We start from the raw sequence: 23,263 nt of genomic DNA, 5'->3' as shown, positions 1-23,263 counted from the left end.
GCACCAAGAAAGTGAAGCAACCCAGCAGAGCTTCTATCAAAGCATCTACCCATTCATCTTTTCATACTTCCATCCACCCAACAACCATCTCCATTTCACTTTTGCATTCTTTTATCCATTCAGTCTTTCACTGTTCCGTCCATCTGGTAGTCTAGGGATGCTCAAAGTATGGCCCGGACGCTGCATGCGGCTCTCCTGACCATCACATGGGGCCCAATGATCAACAGCAGCACTGGGCTGCTGTTCCCGCAACTCAGCACATACATTAAAAAGATGTTAAGTAAACTGACAACCCTTTATTTAAAGATTAATTGAAGTTGAGGAAAGGAAGCAATTGCGTTGTCCTGCACCACTTAACTTTAGGAACACCTTCATTTTCAAAGCCATCTTGCAGCAAAGTGTAAAAATATAAGGTCTCTTCGAAATTGAAAAAGTGTATTTCATTAACATGCAGAACCATTTCACCTTAGCATATCAGATTATACCAGTGCATTGAGAGTAATGTTTTTATTTCAAAGTATTTTCTTGAGCTTTCTGAAAGACAAAAAGGCAAAAATGAAACAAAGCAAAAAAGAAAGGGGTATCATAATACATCAATGGTACACACATTTTGGGGAATGCAGGTGAAGTTACTCAATATTGTATACAGGTGCATTAACCTAATTAAAGGAAAATATGGAAAAAACATAGCAAAGACTAAATCAGATCCGACATGCAATAAAAACAAAAGAAGAAATACCGTAATAAGTATTGCAGTCCTATATATAAAAGTGTGGACAAATATGTTTCGGGAATGTGTGAGAAATAATGGCGACCCAACATGGGCTGTAAGATTTTTGGTGGTTTAGTGGTAGTGTATTCCATACCGATCTAGATTGTGATCTCCAAGGGGAATTTTGCAGAGAAATGTTGTTGGCACCTCTTAGGTGAGTAATCCAGTTCAACCAAAATTTAAAGGAGAGAGCAGCAGTGCTTTTTCAATTATTGAGGATGAACTTATAGGCTGTAGATTGTCGATTGTAGATTGTAGACTGTTGAGAATGTCCAATAGAGGGTGTCATTATGGTGGTCATTCCAACCCTGGCGGTCGGTGTTAAAGCGGCGGTGCCCAGAGTGCTTCATCCTGCTAAGGACAGAGGGAGTGGATGCCTTTCTCCACTGGTTCTGGAGGGGGCTTTGTGCCCAGAGTGCGTCATCCTGCCAAGGACAGAGGGAGTGGATGCCTTTCTCCACTGGTTCTGAAGGGGGCTTTGTGCCCAGAGTGCTTCATCCTGCTAAGGACAGAGGGAGTGGATGCCTTTCTCCACTGGTTCTGGAGGGGGCTTTGTGCCCAGAGTGCTTCATCCTGCTAAGGACAGAGAGAGTGGATGCCTTTCTCCACTGGTTCTGAAGGGGGCTTTGTGCCCAGAGTGCTTCATCCTGCCAAGGACTGAGGTAGTGGATGTATCTCTCCACTGGTTCTGGAGGGGGCTTTGTACCCAGAGTTCTTCATCCTGCCAAGGACTGAGGTAGTGGATGTATTGTTCCACTTGTTCTGGAGGGGGCTTTGTGCCCAGAGTGCTTCATCCTGCTAAGGACAGAGGGAGTGGATGCCTTTCTCCACTGGTTCTGGAGGGGGCTTTGTGCCCAGAGTGCTTCATCCTGCCAAGGACTGAGGTAGTGGATGTATCTCTTCACTGGTTCTGGAGGGGGCATGGTGCCCAGAGTGCATCATTCACCCCGTGACGGTCTCAGTTGCGTCAGTGCCCTTGCCGCTCATGGGCCAGCAGTGCTTGAGATGGCGGTGCCCTGTTCAGCGGTGCTTGAGATGGAGGTGCCCTGTGCAGCGGTGCTTGAGATGGCGGTGCCCTGTTCAGCGGTGCTTGAGAGGGCGGTGCCCTGTGCAGCGGTGCTTGAGATGGCGGTGCCCTGTTCAGCGGTGCTTGAGATGGCGGTGCCCTGTGCAGCGGTGCTTGAGATGGCGGTGCCCTGTTCAGCGGTGCTTGAGAGGGCGGTGCCCTGTGCAGCGGTGCTTGAGATGGCGGTGCCCTGTTCAGCAGTGCTTGAGATGGCGGTGCCCTGTTCAGCGGTGCTTGAGATGGCGGTCTCCATTGCAGGGTCTCAGCTGCTGGCGGTCCTTCATGGCCCAGCGGGGCTTTTACTGGCGGTCCTTCATGGCCCAGCGGGGCTAGTGCTGGCGGTGACCTCCTGGCCAGGTGGGCTGGTGCTGGCGGTGGACTCCTGGGCATCTGGGCTGGTGCTGGCGGTGGCCTCCTGGGCAGGTGGGATGGTGCTGGCGGTGGCCTCCTGGGCAGCTGGGCTGGTGCTGGCGGTGGCCTCCGGGGCAGGTGGGCTGGTGCTGGCGGTGGCCTCCTGGGCAGGTGGGATGGTGCTGGATGTGGCCTCCTGGGCAGCTGGGCTGGTGCTGGCGGTGGCCTCCTGGGCAGGTGGGATGGTGCTGGATGTGGCCTCCTGGGCAGCGGGGATGATGGCGGTCTTCTCCGCCGTGCTGCTCTTCCCAGACTTGCCGGGTTTCTTGTGGCCCTTCCCCACCTTGGAAGGTGTCACAGCTGACTCCACAGCGGCTTTGGTGGCTGGAGTCTTCCCCTCTCCCGCCGGGCACTGGCCAACTTCTGATGCTTTACAGGTGGGGGACTGTCTGTTCTGTGGCTCCGTGCCACACTGGCTGCCCTGGTGGCTGGTGCACTCCAGATTCCGGTGACTACAGGCACCACTGGTCCCGGAGATGTTGTGGCTGAGGTGCTAGTTTGGGACCTATGAGATGGACGGGGTGGGGGAGGTGTGGGAAAGAGGTCAAGGTTGGACAGGAAAGGTTTTTTGGACACACTGGGACGGGTAGCTGGAGGGGGTTAGGGAGTGGAAGAAGAGGTGGTGTTTGTAGGAGGTGTACGTTTGGTGACTTTGGGTGAAGGTGCATGCGCTGGAGGCTGTCGTGAGGTGGATGGCTGTTGGGTGGGTGTGTGCCTGCGTTTGTGTATCTTGGGAAGGGGCGTCACAGACACACTGGGAGAGGACACAGGGGACGTGTGAATGGTAGTGGGGGTGGTGACTGCACGTCAGCGGGGTGTGGTGGTGGGTGTGCTGGAGAGGGACGTAGTGGCTGTAGAGGTAGTGCATGCAGGTGTGAGTGTAGACGAGACTGGGAGGGAGGAGGGACACGAGGAGGAGGGGGACACAGTGGAGGCAGTGGATGTTGGTGTGTCTGCATTTGTGTGATGCTTGCGTGAATGCCTGTGGGATGTGTGGTGCTTATGTTTGCCTGAGCTTCCCTTGGGTGTTGACGTGTGTGCATGTTGGTCTGTAGGTGTGCTTGGGATAGGCTGAGGTACAGGGGATTTGGTCGGGGTGGAGGAAGTTGGAGGGGGGAGGCTAGACACAGGGACAATGGCTGCAATCAGTGCTGAGGCCAGAGTCTGAAAAGCTTGCTGAAGGGCCGCCTGATCAGAATGAATGCCATTCAGGAATGCATTGGTTTGTTGCAACTGCCTCTCTACACCCTGGATGGCATTCAAAATGGTAGACTGCCCAACAGTGAGGGACCTGAGGAGGTCAATGGCCTCCTCACTGAGGGCAGCAGGGGTGACTGGGGCAGGGCCTGAGGTGCCTGGGGCGAAGGTGATGCCCAACCTCCTGGCTGAGCGGGCACGGGGCAAAGGCTGAGGGGCTGCTGGGAGGGCGGTGCTGTTAGGGGGGTGGCGGCTGTACCTGTAGATGCAGGGGCACAGATGTTGCCACCACCACAAGGGAGCTCCCATCAGAGGATGGGTCAGTGTCGCTGGTGTCAGCTCCTGTCCCCGCTGTGGAGCTCCCCTCGCCCTCCGTCCCACTGGTGAATTCAGACTCTGTAGTGTCTCCCTCCAGGGCCATGTGGGATGCAGCTCCCTCGTGCTCCGGTGCCACTGCTCCTCCGCCTGATGATGCTAATGCACACAAGAACAGGGAGACCACAAAAAGGGGGGGGGAAGACAGAAGAAAGACATGTTGAGTGCATGCATTACCGCTACCGTTGGCGGACACGACAGACACAGAAGCCCCCTGCACTACGCCGTGCTCTTGGGCTCCACTGTTCAATTCCTGGGAAATGGACTACACGGCTAAGGACGACATCTGCACACATAGATGACACAGGGGCATGACTAGGTGTACCTGGCACTCTACAGAGGTGGGGGGGGGCACATGGCCTGCCTTTCGGAGGGGCCTTGCCTACGGAACTCGCCCTGGCCTAGGGAAACCCACAGCCCACCTTCCCCACCCAGACCCCTCCACTGCGCGCAAAGTCAGCAGAACGAGAGTGTACTCACACCCTTGTGGCTGCTGTGATGCCCTCAAGCGCCCATCCAACTCCGGGTAGGTCACCGCCAGGATCCTGAACATCAGGGGGGGTCATGGTGCGAATGGGCACCCCTCCCACATTGGGAGGCCATCCCCAGCTGATCCTCCGCCCTCTTCTTGCTCCAGCGGCGAATGTCGTCCCATCTTTTACGGCAGTGGGTGCTCCGTCTGTGGTAGACCCCCAGGGTCCGGGCGTCCTTGGCGATGGCACGGCACATGTCTTTCTTCTGGTGGGCGCTGACCTACATGAAATGTACAGGGGAAAAAGAGAAGTTATTGCCAACTGCACCTTCAAACTGATTGGCCCCCATCCCTACCCTTGCCATGTGGCACATGCATTCACCATCTTTCATGCACGCAGCACTCTCTGCCCTTCCTTCTTACATCCAGCCCTCTCCACACAGGCATAGCCCATACAACATGCTCCCTGTGTAATTACCTGTTTGTCTGGAGGACCGTAGAGTAGCGTGTAATGGGGGAGGACCCCATCCACGAGCTTCTCCAACTCCTCCGATGTGAAGGCAGCGGCCCTTTCCCCAGACAGTCGAGCCATTGTCTCTTCCAGACCGAGGTCACAGCAGCACTTGCAGTATAGGTCCTCTCCTGTCGAAGATCAGGTATCGAGAGATTGAACAGATAGAAAATGGCGGTCACATCCGCGGCGGTGCGTACCGTCACCGCTGGCGTACATCGTCATTGGCTCCTGGGACCCATAGGTTCCAATGTTAACCAATGCAGCATTGCGCCACGGTCTTCGACCGCCTACCGCGACGGTGTACAACGCCAGCGCAGTTACCTCACATCCCATTGTCCCACTTTAGAGGTCAGGCAGCCGCCATTTAAGGGCCCCACATGGCTTCATTTCCAACTGCGTCACACATACCTAGGCCTAGACTCAACACACATACAGGCCACCTTTTGTGTATGATTGGTGTTCTGGATAAACTGTGGGTACGTACCTCTGAGTTGTTTGACTCTGTGCACGCTGTTGTCCTTCATAGGCACCGTCCGCTGGGACATGTGAGGAGATGGCGGCATCCTCCTGTGTACCGACCGTTGGTGGACCTGTCGACAATGGAGGAGCGACATTTGATTATCACATACAGGCTTGACCGTGCCACAATCCAGGAACTGTGTACCCAGTTGGAGCCAGACCTGATGTCAGCAATCCGCCATCCCACAGGAATCCCCCCTCAAGTGCAGGTGCTGTTGGTGCTCCATTTCCTTGCAAGTGGGTCTTTTCAAACAACAGTGGCCATAGCATCAGGGATGTCCCAGCCTATGTTTTCCAACGTATTATCCAGAGTGTTGTCTGCCTTTCTGAAACACATGCGGAGCTACATCGTTTTCCCTCAGGTGGAGGATTTGCCTACATTGAAAGGGGATTTCTATGCCCTGGGACACATCCCCAACATCATAGGTGCCATTGATGGGACCCATGTGGCTTTGGTCCCCACCCACAAGAGTGAACAGGTGTACAGAAACCGGAAGAGTTATCATTCTATGAATGTACAGATGGTATGTTTGGCAGACCAGTACATCTCCCATGTGAATGACAAGTTCCCTGGCTCAGTGCATGATGCCTACATCCCGTGGAATAGCAGTATCCCTTATGTGATGGGTCAACTCCAGAGGCACCATGTGTGGCTATTAGGTGAGCACCTGGAGGCAAGTCAGTGGGAATGGTTGTCTGGGTCTGGGAATATCCCTCCAGGTTAGTGTGTGTTTAACAGTTGTCCCTCACCATTTGCAGGTGACTCGGGTTAACCCAACCTGTCATGGCTACTGACCCCAGTGAGGAATCATAGGACAAGGGCAGAGGAACGCTACAATGAGGCCCATGGGCGAACTAGGAGGGTGATCGAGCGGACCTTCGGCCTCCTGAAGGCCAGGTTCAGGTACCTCCATATGACAGGTGGATCCCTATTCTACTCACCAAAGAAGGTGTGCCAGATCATCGTGGCCTGCTGAATGCTTCATAACTTGGCTTTGCGACAACAGGTGCCTTTTCTGCAGGAGGATGGTCCAGATGGCGGTGTTGTTGCAGCTGTGGAGCCTGTGGACAGTGAAGACGAGGAAGCAGAGGAAGAAGACATGAACAACAGGGACTCAGTGATCCAGCAATATTCCCAGTGAGACACAGGTAAGAGTACAGACCTGCCTACTTCATGTACTTTAACACTACTACCTCTCTACTGTGTGTCGTTTTCACCTAGTGTATGGTCACTGAGTTGTCACTTTCCCTTACGATTTCACAGATGTGGGTCCCACTGTGTGACATCTGCTTAGATTCCTCATGGACTAGAGATGTGTGACATAGGTATGTTGACATTACAATTGAAAGAGCATTTTGTCACTGTAATTGCTAATACACTGTTTAGAAATCACAGCCAGACTCCAGATTGTTTTGTGCTTTAAGTGTGTTTATATAAGTGCTCAATATTGGAGGGGGTAGTGAAATGGTGAGGGGTGAAGGCGGAGGAATGTCCATGGCAGAGTCCAGTCTATTTTTCTCACAGGTGCATTGCCCAAATGGGCATAGGAAGTGGAGCCGAGGCAGTTAAAGTATGGACAGGGTGACAAAGTGGGACAGTAGGATGACAATCAGGGTGGTCTCATTTCTTGGCGGGGGTCTTGGCATCGTGCTCTGTCTTTGTCCTGGATCTCAGGGACCGTTTGCGGGGTGGGTCTCCCTCTGCAGGGGGTGGGGTGCTGGTGTGGTGGTCCTGTGGCAGGGCGTCCTGTCCACTAGCGCCAGCGGAGGTGGTGGGCAGTTCATTGTCCATGCTAGTGTCAGGGGCCCCTTGTAGTGCCACAGTGTCCCTCCTGTTGTTGAGTACTTCCTTCAGCACCCCTACGATGGTGCCCAGGGTGGAGCTGATGGTTCTGAGTTCCTCCCTGAAGCCCACATACTGTTCCTCCTGCAGGCACTGGGTCTCCTGAAACTTGGCCAGTACCGTTGCCATCGTCTCCTGGGAGTGGTGGTATGCTCCCATGATGGAGGAGAGGGCCTCGTGGAGAGTGGGTTCCCTTGGCCTGTCCGCCCCCTGTCGCACAGCAGCCCTCCCAGTTCCCCTGTGTTCCTGGGCCTCCGTCCCCTGGACCGTGTGCCCACTACCACTGCCCCCAGGTCCCTGTTGTTGTTGGGGTGGTGGGTTATCCTGGGTTCCCTGTAGTGGTGGACACACTGCTGATTGACGTGTCCTGGGGACGGAGGTATGAGCCCGCTGGGTGGGTGCTGTGCTGGTGTTTCCAGAGGGGGGAAGGTCTGTGGTGGCCTGTGACCGGGTGGGGGGAACCGACTGTCCCGAGGTTCCCGATGGGCCGGCTGGTCATCTAGATCGAGTTGGACAGAGCTGCTGTCATCACTGTGGGCCTCTTCTGTTGGTGGTGTGGACATGTGTGGACCCTCCTGTCCGGTGATGTTGAGTAGGGGTCCTGCAGGGGTATAAAAGGAGGGTAATTATATCTGTGTGTGCCATGGTGTGCAATGGGTGGGTGACCGTGTACCCCAGTGCTTGCATTCCTGTGTGGGACCTTGTGTGAGGATGGTTTAGGGGTTTGTATGGGTATGTGCAGTGGGCATGCTTTAGTGATGGGTGTCCATGCTTTGTTGTTGCATGCAGGGCTTGGTGTTGGGATGGGTGGTTTGTGATGTTGGGACATATGTGAGGAGTTGGATTGCTGAGGGTGAGGGTGAGGGTAGGGGTATGTGATGGCATGCAGGTTGGGTTGGGGATGGAATAGTTAAGATTTGTCTTACCAGAGTCCATTCCTACACCTACTCCTGCGAGGCCCTCAGGATGCAGAATCGCCAAGAGCTGCTCCTCCCATGTTGTTAGCTGTGGGGGAGGAGGTGGGGGTCCGCTGGCAGTCCGCTGAACCGCCAGGTGGTGTCTTGAGACCACGGAACGCACCTTCCCTCATAGGTCGTTCCACCTCTTCCTGATGTCCTCCCGATTTCTTGGGTGCTGTCCCACTGCGTTGAACCTGTCCACAATTCTTCGCCATAGCTCCATCTTCCTTGCAATTGAGTTGTGCTGCACCTGTGATCCGAATAGCTGTGGTTCTACCCGGATGATTTCCTCCACCATGACCCTGAGCTCCTCCTCCGAGAACCTGGGGTGTCTTTGCCGTGCCATGGGGTGGTGTAGGTGATGTGTGGGGTGGAGTGTGTGGTGATAAGTGTGCTGATATGTAGTGGGGTGTTGTGGGAGTTCTGTGGGTGATGGTGTTATGTGCCTGTGGATGCTGTTGTTCTTGCTGGTGCTGTCTCTCTCTGGCCTTCTTTCTGAATTTTTGGTAGTAGGGGTTTGTGGGTGATGTGGGTGTGTGTTTTATATCGTAATGGGTGTGTGGGAGTGGTGTGTGTATATGTATCAGGTGTGTGTATTTCGAATTGTCCAATGTCGCTGTGTTTTGTATGTGTGTGTGTATTTTGAGCGCGGCGGTGTGTACCGCCAATGGAATACCGCGGTTGAAAGACCGCTGCGTGGATTCGTGATAGTGTGGGTGTTTTTCTGTTGGCGTGACGGTGGAGGTTTTGTTTTCGCCAGTTTATCACTGACCTTTGGTGTGGCGGACTTGTGTGGGTGTCTGAATTTTGGCGGATTCCGAAATGTGGGTCATAATAGCTGTGGCGGAATTCCGTGGCTGCGGCGGTGTGTTGGCGGTCTTCTGCATGGCTTTAAGCGGCTTTTACCGCCAATGTTGTAATGAGGGCCTATGTCTGTTTAAAAGTGCAAATCATTGCATCTGTGCTGAGACGAACCTGGCCATGATAATAACTAGACATCGAGTTTAGCAAGCAATCTGACAACACAACTTTCTCTTCATTTGAAATCCAAACATCATCTTCCTCTCTGTGAGCACAACCAGATTTTATCCAACCTCTGTGTTCTCTCTCTGTTGCTTCTTCCTGCAACCTTTTAATTTCATCCCAGGTATCAACCACTGACATCAATAAATGTTGACTTGTCTCACTGGTGTCACTTTCATTACTCTACTCTTCATAGAAGGTGATGCAATGGAATGCACAATATCTGGCAATTTGGTCAGCATAGGCATTGCCCAACATTACACAGTCATTTGATCTCTGGTGTGCCACACACTTGACATCGGCAGTCTTCTCAGGTAACTGTAAAGCATTTAACAAATCATGAATTCTTTCACCATTTTGAATAAGTGATCCGGAAGAGATCCTGAAACCTCGCTGGTGCCATAACTGCCTACAATTAACTGCTAAAATTATGGACCACACCAAATCCATACTGATTGTGAATACTGTCACTTTGAGATGTTCTGATACACAGCATGCTGATGTAAGAGCAACCAATTCAGCTTCTTGAGCAGAAACGACTCCTTGAAACCATGAGGCTTCGACCACTCCTCAGAGGGTGCAAACTGCATAACAATCTCTCACAGTACTTTCACTGTCTCTTAAACAGGAGCCATCAACAAAAACAACTTGGTCATTCTCCCCTAAAGGAGTATCCTGAATTTCAGGTTTGGGTTTGGTGCACAGTTCAGTGACATCAAGGCAGTCATGTTCCATTTCATCAACATCATCTGAATCATCAGCATTTACAGGCATTAATGTGGCGGGATTTAAGACCACACACCTCTTGACCGTTACGTTTGGGGATCCCAGGACCAGTAAATCTTAACGGTTAAGACAGGCATTAGTCAAATATTGGGTTTTGGACCTGGTTAGGAGTATTTTGATTGATTGTGGGACATAAACAGTTAAAGGATGTCCCAACACAATGCCTTTGCATTGACTGGTGCTCACACCAGCTGAAGCCATGGATTTCACACAGCCAGGCAAAGCAGCAGCGACATGATCCAATGTGGTGAAAAAATATGCCACTGGCCTCTTCGTTCCTCTATGTCACTGCGTCAACACAGAAAGAGCACAACTATCACGTTCATGACAAAACAGTGCAAAACCTTTCGTATAATCAGGCATTTCCAAAGCTGGAGTTGTACAAAAACTCTCTCTCAACTCAGCGAAAGCTTTCATGCAATCTTCATCGAAGGGGACAGGGTCTTGGAAATTACTGGAAACTTGGGAATCCATTGGTGGCAATAGCTCACCATGCCTAACAACATTCTGACATCTCCATGTGTAACTAGGGGGGGGAGGGAGTTAATTTGCATAATTGCTGGAACTCTTTCTCGAGGCACTTTCCTTGCACCTTTCTCAATTTGGTGACCAAATATTTCACTTCTTTCTGGCAATACTGTAGCTTAGCCGGGGAAACTTTGGGGGTCATTCTGACCCCGGCGGGCAGCGGTTGCCGCCCGCCTGGCGGGAACCGCCATTTGGCCGCACCTCGGTCAAAAGACTGCTGGTGCCATTCTGACCTTCCCGCTGGGCCGGTGGGCGCTACCCAAGGTAGCGCCCGCCGGCCCAGCAGGAAGGACCCTGCAACACAGAAGCCGGCTCCGAAAGGAGCCGGCGGTGTTGCAGGGGTGCGACGGGTGCAGTTGCACCCGTCGCGCTTTTCACTGTCTGCTAAGCAGACAGTGAAAAGCTTAATGGGGCCCTGTTAGGGGGCCCCTGCACTGCCCATGCCAGTGGCATGGGCAGTGCAGGGGCCCCCAGGGGCCCCTAGACACCCGTTACCGCCAGCCTCTTCCTGGCGGTGACAACCGCCAGAAACAGGCTGGCGGTAAGCGGGTCAGAATCCCCATAGCGCCGCCATGGCGGATTCGCCCAGCCGGGGGCAAACCGGCAGGAAACCGCCGGCCCCCAAGGAAGCACCGTCAGCCTGTTGGCGGTGCTTCCGACCCCCTTTGTGTCTGTTCTCACTCAAATGGTCCAGCAATGCAATTGTATCTTGCCTGCGAGCTTCACGTGTAGTAGGTGCAAGCATCAGCCCATCAATGTACTGTAATAAAGCAGACTGAAATGGCATGTTCAAGGACTCTAAATTCTTCTTCAGGATCTGATTAAAAATGGACGGTGATTCCGAAAACCCTGTAGAGTACAACACCATAAAGCGCACATGGTTGCCAAATCGGAATTCAAATAAGACCTGACTAGCCTCATGCAATGGCACTGAAAAAAATGTTTGTGACAAATCAATCTCTGAAAACCGCTTCACATGGAACCTGAAATAAGATCACTGCTGGATTGGGCACTACGGGACAACAGGATACTACAATTTAGTTCACTTTTCTCAAATCCTGAACTATTTGATATTTCCCACTTGGCATTCCCAGACCCATAATTGGTTAATTACATGGGCTCTATTAGTTTGGATTTCTATTCCTTCTTGCATACAGGTAATGGAACATTTTAATTTGCATAGCAAGTCTCTTCCTAACAGACTCACAGGACTTGCTTCACAAACCTCAAATTAGTGCAGACCCTCAAAGGTTGCAATTTTAATAGGAATGGGATCAGTAAAGGGATTCATCAAATGCTGATTTGCTACTCCTACAACCTGAACTGTCTTTCCTGAAAGGGGCACATTAGGAACTTCTGCAGATCTGACAGTGGAACGAGTTGCTCCTGTGTCAACCAAGAATGAAACATTATGACCCATGACACTCGCATTCACATAAGGACCACGCTGATCTTCCTCCAATGAGGCACCCAACACACATTTTTCCCCTTCTGAACTCTCACTCATTCATTCTTCACTCACTTCATCATCACTGAAATCAATCAAGGGGTATTGTGTGATAAACTGATTTACATTTGCATTGTTTCTTTGGCTTGTGTTCTGCAGAGGAACCATCACCTGTTGTGTGCCATCAGAGCTTGTGTTATCTGCATGTACTGTGGGACATGGATTTGTTGTTGGGGAAATTGTACTTGTTGCCGGGGAACCTGCATTTCGACTGCTCCAATAGGGACATTCATGCTTTGCTTTCGGGGTCTTTGCACTCTCTGGCTTTTGAAATTGACTGTTGTCAACCTTCTGTGCATCACCACCACCTTGCACCAAATTATTTACATTATTAAAGGGACAGTCCTGTTTCCAATGTCCGACATTGCCACATGCATGACAAGCATTTTCTTCATGTTCTGAACATCAGCCACATTGGCATTCGGATGTACTCAAGTTCCACAACCTCTACATCTGAACTGAGGCGCCAGCTTACCATGCTGTTGCATTCTTTGCATTCCTCCTACATTCACCAGTCCTTGTGTACCCTGCATCCCTACTGCTTGAGCTGATTTAATCTGCATCACCATTGCCTTTTCCTTTAACCTTTTCTTGTTCAGATGAATCTCATCACTACAGTATTTTGCGTACTGCAACACCTCATCAATCGTCTTTCCTTGCCAGCAAATCAAATGATTCTAATCATATTACTCACTTCAGGCTTCAATCCTTGAACAAAACTAAACACAAAGCCCCTCATTACGACTTTGGTGGTCTTTTCAACAGACTGCCAAAGTCACAGATGCCAGAAGACCGCTGGTGTTGGTGGTCTGAAGACCGCCATATTACGACTTCATTTGGATTGCCGCCTGGTTACAGGCAGAAATCCGACAATGTCGGCCTAGCTAACTACAAAAGAGAGGTGTTTCCCACCACCAGCACTGCCACGCCAACAGGACTCCGCCCACCGTATTACGATACGTAATATGGTTTAGCAGTTTCCTGAAGGGTGGTGCGGTGCTGGCGGTGGAAAGCGCCTAGACCCATCACCTCCCGGATGACAATCTCGCTGAGACAGGTAGGTGGACCGTCCGAAAGGGAGGCAAGGGTGTGTTGTGTGCATATGTGTGATGTGTGCGTGTATGTGTAGCGGTATGGGAGTGCGTGTGTGTATGTATGTGTGCGTGGAGGGTGTGTGTGTCTGAATGGAAGAGGAGGGGTGTATGTTGGGGTGCGAGTGAGTAGGTGTGTGTATTGGGATGCATGCTTGTAGGGGTGTTTGTGTGGGTGTGTGCGAACGAGTGGGGGTGTATGTCAGGGAGTGTGTTGGTGAGTGGGGGTGTGTGTCTGTTTACAAGCAAGTAAGGGTGGTTAGATGTGAGCGTGCGGTTGGGGGCAGTGTCTGCAAGTGTGTGGATGGATGGGGGTGTTTGCAGGTGTGTGAATGTGTGGAGGTGAGTCTGGCGGAGACAGGAATAGGGATTCCTGTCTCCAGGTGCATTACCACCAGGTTTTTCATGGTGGGGTGACTGCAGCGGAAACCCTGGCAGTTTGGCGAGTCGTAATACCGCTGGCGGTCTTACGGCTGCTGCTGGGGCAGAGGTGCTCACCACCGTCCTGGTGGTCTGACCGCCCTGGCGGTACTGGCGGCGTTGTTGCAGTTTGGCTTTGGCCAAACCGCCAGACTCATAATGCGGCCGTCTTTACCGCTGGGTCCTCAGTGGTAAGACTGCCGAACTGTTAATGAGGGCAAAATGAATCATGTCTTTCGGCTCAAAAATTTCTGTGCTACTGTATTGTCTGAATGGTTTCAGCAGTCTCTCATAAAAGGAATGAACAGACTCCTCTGTATCATGAAATCTCCTGCCAATCAATGTCTTTAGGGGACACTCTAGTTTTCAGAAACTCAATCACTTTGTAATAGTTCTTCATCACCTCTTCAGATGGTGCACCTGTTACTGCATCTCTCGCAGGCCATGCGTTGGCCAATCAATGCTCCGCTTACACTCAACTCACAAATCTGCTGGAACCACAGTCTCATATAAAGTGTTCAGATCTTCCCACAAACACTTTGCAAGCTTGAGAAACGTCTCTGTTTGATGGTACCATTCCACTGGTTTCTCCCCCAACTTTGGGTAATCATTTGTAAATAACAGTATGTTACTTTTGTTCCAATGGTCATGAACAAAATTCCCTCTTGGGATTTCTCTCATTGGCATCATTTTTATAGCTCCTTCAGCCTGCTATACATAATTTAAGATGCATTTGACTTTTTCTTCTGATCCTTTTTCTTTCCCCAGCGTCCTTCCCATTTATCTAATGCCCCCCATGTTTGTATGCTTTGAATCAACTCCTTAATAGGAATTTTCATTCCAGGTGATCTCATGTTTCCAATGTCTCTTGCATCAAATTCTAACATGTAGCTCTTCTTCATCTGTTTGATTTATTCATGTCAATTTCATATTTCTCAGGCAAATTAGTTAATTTATCATGAACCTGTCCTGCACAAAGAGTAACATTCTTGCACATGAAGCACAATTTGTTCTCATGGTAAGAATCCAATCTGTCTAATTCAAGTGTTCCCTCAATCATTTCATTTAATTCCAACTGAATCTAGCCATATTTGATGTCCTTTCTCCCTGAGGTGTATTTCCTGAAGCCAAAGTTCTGCTCAAATTATCTAACCATTCAGTCAATTGTTGGGTTTTCAATCCTTGTAAGCTAATGTTATTACGATAGGTTTGGCCACAAACAGTGGAACATTCCATGGGGGCTCTCATAATTTGCTCTTGAGTCATCACAGATGATCCCACAGAGCATGGGGGGCATGTCATATTAATTAGTGGACCAACTCCATTATGTGTCTGTTTTGAGCCAAAAGAATTCATAGGGGTCATGGCTGGCACTGTAGTGCTCAGTCTCTCCATTTCTGCATTAGTTCCAAAAGGTGAATTAATTGCCGATACTGGATTTGAAATCTGGGGACCACTCTCATTATTACCCTGGGCATACAACAGGAATACTGGACCTATTGTTACAGGAACTGTTAATGCTTCTGGTCCTGTCAAATTTGTCTGACTTTGCGGGAACATTAATCCTTTACTTTGGCCAGTTAATACTGTACCGAAAGTCTGATTTGGCTGATTCTGGGCCATTCTCTGATGGCATCACTGGGGAAAACATTGGCGCGGTCTGCCTCTTATTCACAAATTGTGCAGGTGTCTATAAATTAAGTGTGGACTCAAACTGAGTCATTCCTGCATTCTGAATTGGCTGGGGCATAGCTGGAATTGGAACATTCTGAACTGTGTTAACATTTGGAACTGTCAGATAAACTGCTGGTACCTGTGCACCATTAGCGGTAGGCACATTTGGAACTATTTGAACCTGGCTTTGTGCAACTGGAGCTGTAGCAACACTTGGGACTACATTCTGGTTTACTGACTCAACTGCATTATACAGTGGTGGATGATTCTGCAACAACTGAGTTCTAAATTCATCATCGGAATCACTCTCGACGTTTGCTACCTTTTTATTTTCACCCGAAATCTGCCCTGCATCTTCCTCAGATTTATTTTTGGCTTTGGGCATGACACTTCCATCACATTCCTGTGTGATTGCTGGAAACAACTTTACTACATGTAATGTATCTGCTTTCCACATTCTCTGCTCTGCATCCCATCAAGCTTCTGCTAGTGGTTTTCTGCTTTCCTCATTTTCCTTTTTGAATTTCTGAGCCTCTTTATGTATCGCTAATGATTCCCAAATAGCTTTGATTCATACATCACCTTCCTCCGATTCACCAAAATAATCAAATTAAAGGTTCCATAACTAGGAAATGCTAAGGTGCATTCCTGCTCAGTTGTTTTGCACCATTGATTTCCCCAAAGACATGCTGAAACTCCTCTCTCTTCTATTACCTCGAATGCTGGTGTACCCTCAGGTGGAATAGCCTCACCGTCCTTAACTGGAATAAAGACATCTCCTCTCAATGCACTCCTTAAAACACTGAAAAACTTAATTTTTACACAAATCTAATTCACAAACACAATATCTATGAAACCAGGAAGTAATTTTCAATCCCACAATCCTACTCACAAGCTTTTCTTAAACTTTAGTTGTGCAGTCTTGTCCAATAATCCGTGCACAGCTTTTTCACTGACTGACCTATCCCAGCCCAGAACAAATGATGTCACACTCACTCGGTTCAGCAGCTGCTACTCACCTTAGAACCATTTCAAACACCTCTCACGCAACCCTAAATCCAAGATATTGCACGCACAAAACCAAAACTGTTCTGTTCACTACAGGTAGAACTTTGGAATCTGTATGAAAATTTCAACTGCAGCCTTTCGTACAAACAGCTACTCTTCCGGCTGTGGCTTTCTCACAAGTGCAAGTAAGATTTGACCTGCAAACCTCACTCATTAGTACGGATCCTCCATGTGCATCCAGTATTCACCTAATAAGACACACACTCAGGGGAAATCTATTGGCGGTGTTCATAGTGCTCAACTGCCCAACACCTTACCTGCAGCCAATAAATTAACCGAGTGTCTCCATACACTTGTACAATACTCCAGAGTCTTAGGCCTTACAGGACCTGTTACCAACAACAACCACGTGGGCACTTTTTTAGCAAAAAACGCAGCATTCACTTGCAGTGGGCCAACTCCCCACTTTCTTACCTGGAGTATGCAAACTCCCTACTCAATTACCTTGGAGTACACAAACTCCCTACTCAAAACACATACCATACACTTGTAACACAACTCTGAGTTTCCATCAACCCTTATAGTACACCAAGAACAACTCACAATGTGGGCAAATTCTGACTCTCCTCCTCACAAGAAAAAACCATAACTCTGCTACCAAAAACTACTGGAGCTCTGGGGCCCCGGAAAATTCTTACTTTCCAAATCTGGGCTCAACCATCACTCGGGGGTGAGACAACATCATAAACTCTAACTCTCTGGAGATCGACTGGATCTTTGGACTTGCCGAAGAGTGTAGTATTCAGAATCGTTCAATAACAATAACAAATCAATGACATTATATCACAAACAATACTTAACGGTTTTTTAGCTGCCATATGCTACTTCTGTGCCACTAATTTATTAATAAACTTGATCTCTCTCAATGACTATGACTGATAATATGTCATCCTAGGCAGTAATCAGACATAAAGCCAGCATTTCTGTGCGTAGAGGCAAAAACAGGAACTGACATTGTGTTTATGCCATCCCGGATTTTATATATATAAATATATGTTACCTAGTGGCGGTCGTCACTGGGCAGTTATACTTAGGACCATGTTTCCATAGAAAAAGTTTTTAATTTTTTTTTTTTACTTGACTTGCCTATATCTTTGGCACTGTTTGATGAATCTTCACAACAATTTCTAAAACAAGGGTTGCAGTGATTCTCGTTGCACACAGAAAGGTTTGGGGTGATCTGTCAAGCGGAGGCCGAGAAAAAGGGGGTCAAAAAAGTTACATTTCCTATGTTCATTTCCATAGGACCTTTAGACACATCTACAGCTCGAACCACTGGATGGAGTTACACCAGATTTAGCAGAAAGCTAGCTTTCAGTATTACACCTTTGCTTATTTGGTGTAAATCCGTTCAGTAGTTTTTGAGATATGTAGGAAAATTCAAATTTTTATATCTTTGGCCGCAAAGCATTCACTAACAAAGACAACCGCATGCAGGGAAATGCAGAGCTCTGATTGACTGCCAACACTTCAAACCAGGAAGTGATGGCAGCCATCTTGGGACTCGGCTTCAGCCGAGTCTCACTAAAAAATTGACAAAAAGACAAGAGTCCAGGGCAGAGACACCCTGACCCCTTAACTCTGGTCAGGGGTTCCCAGAGGGACCCCAAGAGCAAAAAACCATTAAAAAAAATTCTTTTTATTTGCTTCGAGTTTGTGATATTCACACATTTGCAGCAACATTTATTTTAAAAAACAAGCGCAGGCTCCATCTTCTTGTTTTTTTAGAGGCCCCCGAGTGTGGCAGGTCCCGGGGGCATTAACAATTTTGAGTGGGGAGGGCCTCTGCACTCCCCCACACCCCCAGGGACCACTACCTCCCTGGGATGATTTTCACAATATATGTGGGGGAGGACGTGGGTCCCGAGGGACCACCACCTCCCTGGGGCCTTGAATCTAATATATGTGGGGGGCTTGCGGTGCCCCGGAGACCTCTACCTCCACGGGGCTTTGATTATAGTATACATGTGGGGGGCCCCTGGGGTTATCTTAATGTTAGAGGGGTGTCGCCCAGCACACTTCATGGAGCCACAGACGGCCCTGGGAACCGCCACCCCCCTGGACCGGCTCCTGCTACGTCCCAGGGTGCCCATCCCTGGGACATAGCTGTTTGCTGTGGCTTGGCTGCAGCTCTGAAGCTGCCCCCAAGCCACAACAAACACTCCACTGTTTGACAGAGTGACCTGTAAAGCATGTCCTGCTGTCAAACAGCAGAGCTTTTATCTCTGTTCCCTGCACATGTGCAGGGACAGAGATAAAAGGTTTCCTTCAGCTATTAAAGCTGCTCCCCGCTTGCGGAAGCAATGGCACTGCAAAGGAAGCCTTAATGCTTCCCCCGGTGCCGGATAGCCCATAAAAGGCATTTTGTGTAAATAAAATAAATAAATAAATGTGTTGGGACTGTGGGCGAGCCCTTAAGGGCTCCCTAATAGTCCCTGATAGCCCATTGGGGGATAAAATAAAAAGAAAAAAAAGAAGGAAAAAAAGGCAATAGCTCAGTGTGAAGATCATAGACCTTCACACTGAGTGTTTAGGGTTCGAGTACAGCTGGACTCATTTCCCTCTTCTGTTTTTTAACTACAAATCTTTAAGGCTCATACTAAAAGGTAATCTTACTCTTTTTAAATAACAAATACATTTTTTATTTTAATTTGTCCAGAAATATCTCATTCTATATTGTCATATATCAAAGCCTAAAAAACTATCTCTCTCCCTCTCCCTTTCTCTCTCTCTCTCTCTCTCTTTCAATCTTTTATCCAGTCAGACACTTATGCACCCACTCACAGACCCATTCAGGCACTCTCACACCCACAGACCCACTCAGACTCTCATGTATTCACTCACAGCCCAGTCAGACCCTCACTCACCCACTCACAGACCCACTCAGTAAGTTACGCACCCACTCACACACCCACTCACAGACCCATTGACACCCTCATGCAACCACTCACAGGCCTGTGCACACGGTGACACACCCACTAAAACAATGATGTATGCACTCTCATAGCCAGACACACGCTCTGACAGCCACTCTCGCCCTCAGATACACCCTCTTATACCTATTCTCACACCCAGAGACGTCACAGCCAACTTCTGCTGTGCACGGCCCTTTGGCATGGGGTTGGGTGGCTAGGGGGTTGGATTAACATATAGTAATGAAAATTACTATACGTAAAAAAAACCCATAGAAATTCACTGAAAAAAACAAAGGTTTTAGGGGCGTTATAGTTAGGTTCTGAATTTACTTGTACAAAACCATAGAAATTGAGCCGTTATAGTTCTTTCAAGTAACTAAAACTTGCGCCCTGAGGTAACTATAACTCGCGCCTTCACCATGCAAAGCTAAATACTCTACATATTATATCATTGATGACATCTATCCCATCTTTCATATTATCACTGCAACATGTGCAATAAAATTATTGATGAGACAACTGTGCATGGTGAGGGTGCAAGTTATAGTTATAGTTACCTTAAGGTGCGAGTTATAGTTATGTGAAAGAACTCTAACTCTAACTGCTGATTTTCTATGGTTTGGAAGAGTATATTCAAAACCTAACTATAACGTCTCTGTAACCTTTGTTTTTTTGTAGCGAATATATTTTATATATATATCTATATATGTGTGTATATATATATATATATATATATATATATATATATATATATATATATATATATAGATATATATATAGATATAGATATTGATAGATATATATAGATATATAGATATTATAATAATAGGTATATGTGTATTGATTACTGAAAAAGGCAAAGCAGGTAAAGCTTTTATTTTTCACTTGGTGCAAAATGCTAAAAAAGAAAAAAAAAGAAAAAGGGTACAAACCGTCCTTTCTCTTTTATGCTGGAAAGTGACTTAAATCGTATTCACTCATTCCCAATCGATAGTGGACTCATGTAGTTTCCATAGGTAGGGGACTGGGGACTTTTAATTATTTACTAGAAGAAAGATAAGAACACCACAGCCAATTACCAAAAGAATTGTTGGAAGCCCACCAAAAACAGTCTTAAAACAATCAGTCAACATGCCAGATCTAATTCTTTTAATGAAGTGCACAATGTCAGTTGTGTTCTATGAATGGAATATTGTGTTCACAAAGGCAGTAAAATGAGTAGGACAGTGAATGTGCAGTATTTTTTACTCTAATACAAAGCAACTTGTTTGTAAGTCAAAGGTTTATGCTGTTGGAGTTTGGAGGACGTCTTTCTGTATTATTGTCTCAAGAGGTTTGTTTAATTTATCAAGACACATATTGTCCATATCTATTTTGGGTCAAGGAACATTTTTAAGAATTCTTCCAGGGAGTGGATACAAGGTTATTCTACTACATATAGGGTTTCTGATACGGTTAACATATATTGTTGGCCACTGGTCACTCTATAAGATGTTTCATTTGTAATTAATTAATAAATAGGAACTGCTATTGCCATACCGAAGTGCGTGGTATGCTGGAATGGATTAGAAGGGGCAGCTAATAATTTTCAACTTCACACTGGCTTCAAAAGGTTACATGCTCCTTGTAGAATAATAGAATGGCAGAGGAGTGAGTGACTAGTGAATTGGAACACCTAGCTGTATTTATGAATATGGGATTGTCTTTGGTGTAATAGTAGAATTCACACATTAACCCCCACATGCCATAAACCTAGGCACGGGTTTGTGTATTTTTTCATACCGAGCCAAGGACTCATACTTCTGACACTTGTGTAAATGTAAGGTAGGGATACATAGGAAAATTACTCCAAGCAGGAGCCATGTTATATGTGAGTCTTCTGCAATGGAGAGCAGGACATTTTCTAAATCTTCAATACTTAGTAGGGTGTACATGGCTTTTTTAACCATGGTTCTTTGTGTAGAGGTCAATTGTTAGGTTCAAATATGGCACTCTTGTTTATGAGTTGCCAATGCACTTTGTTAGATTTTAAACCCAAAGTAGCTATGTAATAGCTCCCAACTGCACCTCTCCATGTTGTAAAAGACATAAATCTTCTTTCAGAAGGTCAAGGATCGATTACATTACAGTGCTTATAGTGTTCACTCATTTGGAGAGTGTTAGAATGCCACTGTCAATACTTTTAAAGGTGCTCTACATTATTTCTTTCTCTACTTCCATAATTATTTTAGTAGCTTATTATTCTGAGTATTTCTGCTCTTCATTATAAATAGCATAACCTACTGCAGATATAAAATGTTTAACTTTAGACAGTTGAGGACCCATGAGGAAATCATTAAAATCTATATTTTCAATAATTGTGTACAGGTGCTCCTTCAAAGCAGGAAGCTTTGAGTGTGGTAGCCATCACTGGCACAGCTCACCCACACTCATGTGGTAACTGTGACAGTTGTATATTCATTATACATGGATTCTGGGCGAGTAACTATGGGACCAGGTGTTTTGGAAAGAAATCTGTGCATGCATACATTAGTATCAATTGGCCATAGGACTATCCCTTCAGACTGTAACATAGTCAAATTGTAAGTATCATTCTGGATCATATAATTTAACTCACTACTTGTAATGCTTTCCTTTCTTTGGAAACTGTGTCAAAATGACCTTCGGAATCAATGGTGTTTTTAAATCTCTGTTTTTTCCAAACCCCAGACAAGTGGTCTACTGGACAGTTTTGTTTGGAAAAATAATTTCCTTGGGAATTATACATCATCAGAATTCCTTTCAGAGAGCCATGGGCATGCAAGAGCTACTAGGCAAACTCATGGTGGTTAAGGCATTTTACTCCTGATGTCCCGGCCCTGACCTATTACGGATCCCACTCAACTAGGCCAAGTACCACTTCTGCACTTGACTCAGTGGTAGTTGTGGTCGAGCAGTCAAAACTCCCTTGGGGGGGGATGCAGATATATGGCAGTGAACCTGACTTATAACTCAAAGTCCAAACAGTACAAACAATAACTCAATGTGTAACCAAATACTTGTGTTTTTCAGGAATGGGTTCAGGTTTATTCCCCATTCACTGGTGGCTGCATCAGAGAATGCAAACTATTAGGCAATACTCAAGAGTTCTCCCTTTTGACTTTTAGGAACTTAGGGGGTGATTCTGACCTCGGCGGTAAAATGCCCTTACCGCCGGTCAGAAGACCGCCATAACACCGCCGCGGCCGCGGTCAACCGCCACGGTCATTCTGACCCACAACGGCCAAACCTCCAAAAATCCGTCCTCCACTGCAGCCCGCCACATCGGCGGGCAGCGATAAACTGGAGATGACCAAACCTCCACCGTCACGCCAACAGAAATACGCCCATGCCATTACGACCCACGAATCCACACGGCGGTGATTCAAACGCGGTATTCCATTGGCGGTACACACCGCCGCGGTCAGAATACACACACATCACCAAAACACAGCCACATTGGACAATTTGAAATACACACACCTGATACACATACACACACCACTCCCACACAATCAACCAACTATAAAACACACACCCACATCACCCACAAACCCCTGCGACCATAATTACTGAGAGAAGGAGAGAGAGACACAGCAGACAATCCATAGCAAGACACACTGAGGCACACTACACCATCACACACACCACATAGTAGCACAAAGCACCACTCACCAACACACTCCTCATCACATACACCACCCCACACCTCACCCACACCACCCCATGGCACCCCAAAGGCACCCACGCTTTTCGGACCAAGAACTCCAGGTCATGGTGGAGGAAATCCTAAGAGTGGAACCCCAGCTCTTCGGCTCGCAGGTGCAGCACACCAGTATAGCCAGGAAGGCGGAGCTATGGCAGCGGATCGTGGACAGGGTCAACGCGGTGGGACAGCATCCCAGGAATAGGGAAGACATCCGCAAAAGATGGAACGACCTACGGGGGAAGGTCCGATCGATGGTCTCCAGGCACAACATCGCGGTACAGAAGACTGGCGGCGGACCCCCACCCACCCCTCCTGAATTTACATCGTGGGAGCAAGAGGTCTTGACCATCCTGCATCCTCAGGGCCTCGCAGGAGTAGCCGGAGGAATGGACTCTG

The 23,263-nt window shown here is 48.0% G+C and overlaps 1 protein-coding gene across 4 annotated transcripts in view; it reads left to right on the top strand.

Moving 5' to 3' along the window:
- Window positions 1-23,263, top strand: part of PYROXD2 (pyridine nucleotide-disulphide oxidoreductase domain 2) — a 375,192-nt gene that overhangs the window by 99,519 nt on the left and 252,410 nt on the right. The gene's annotated exons all lie outside the window — the stretch shown is intronic.

The sequence above is a fragment of the Pleurodeles waltl genome, chromosome 6 (assembly GCF_031143425.1).
Source record: "Pleurodeles waltl isolate 20211129_DDA chromosome 6, aPleWal1.hap1.20221129, whole genome shotgun sequence".
Lineage (NCBI taxonomy): Eukaryota > Metazoa > Chordata > Amphibia > Caudata > Salamandridae > Pleurodeles > Pleurodeles waltl.
The sequence above is the reverse complement of the archived record's forward strand: the minus strand, read 5'-3'. Positions and strand labels throughout refer to the sequence as shown.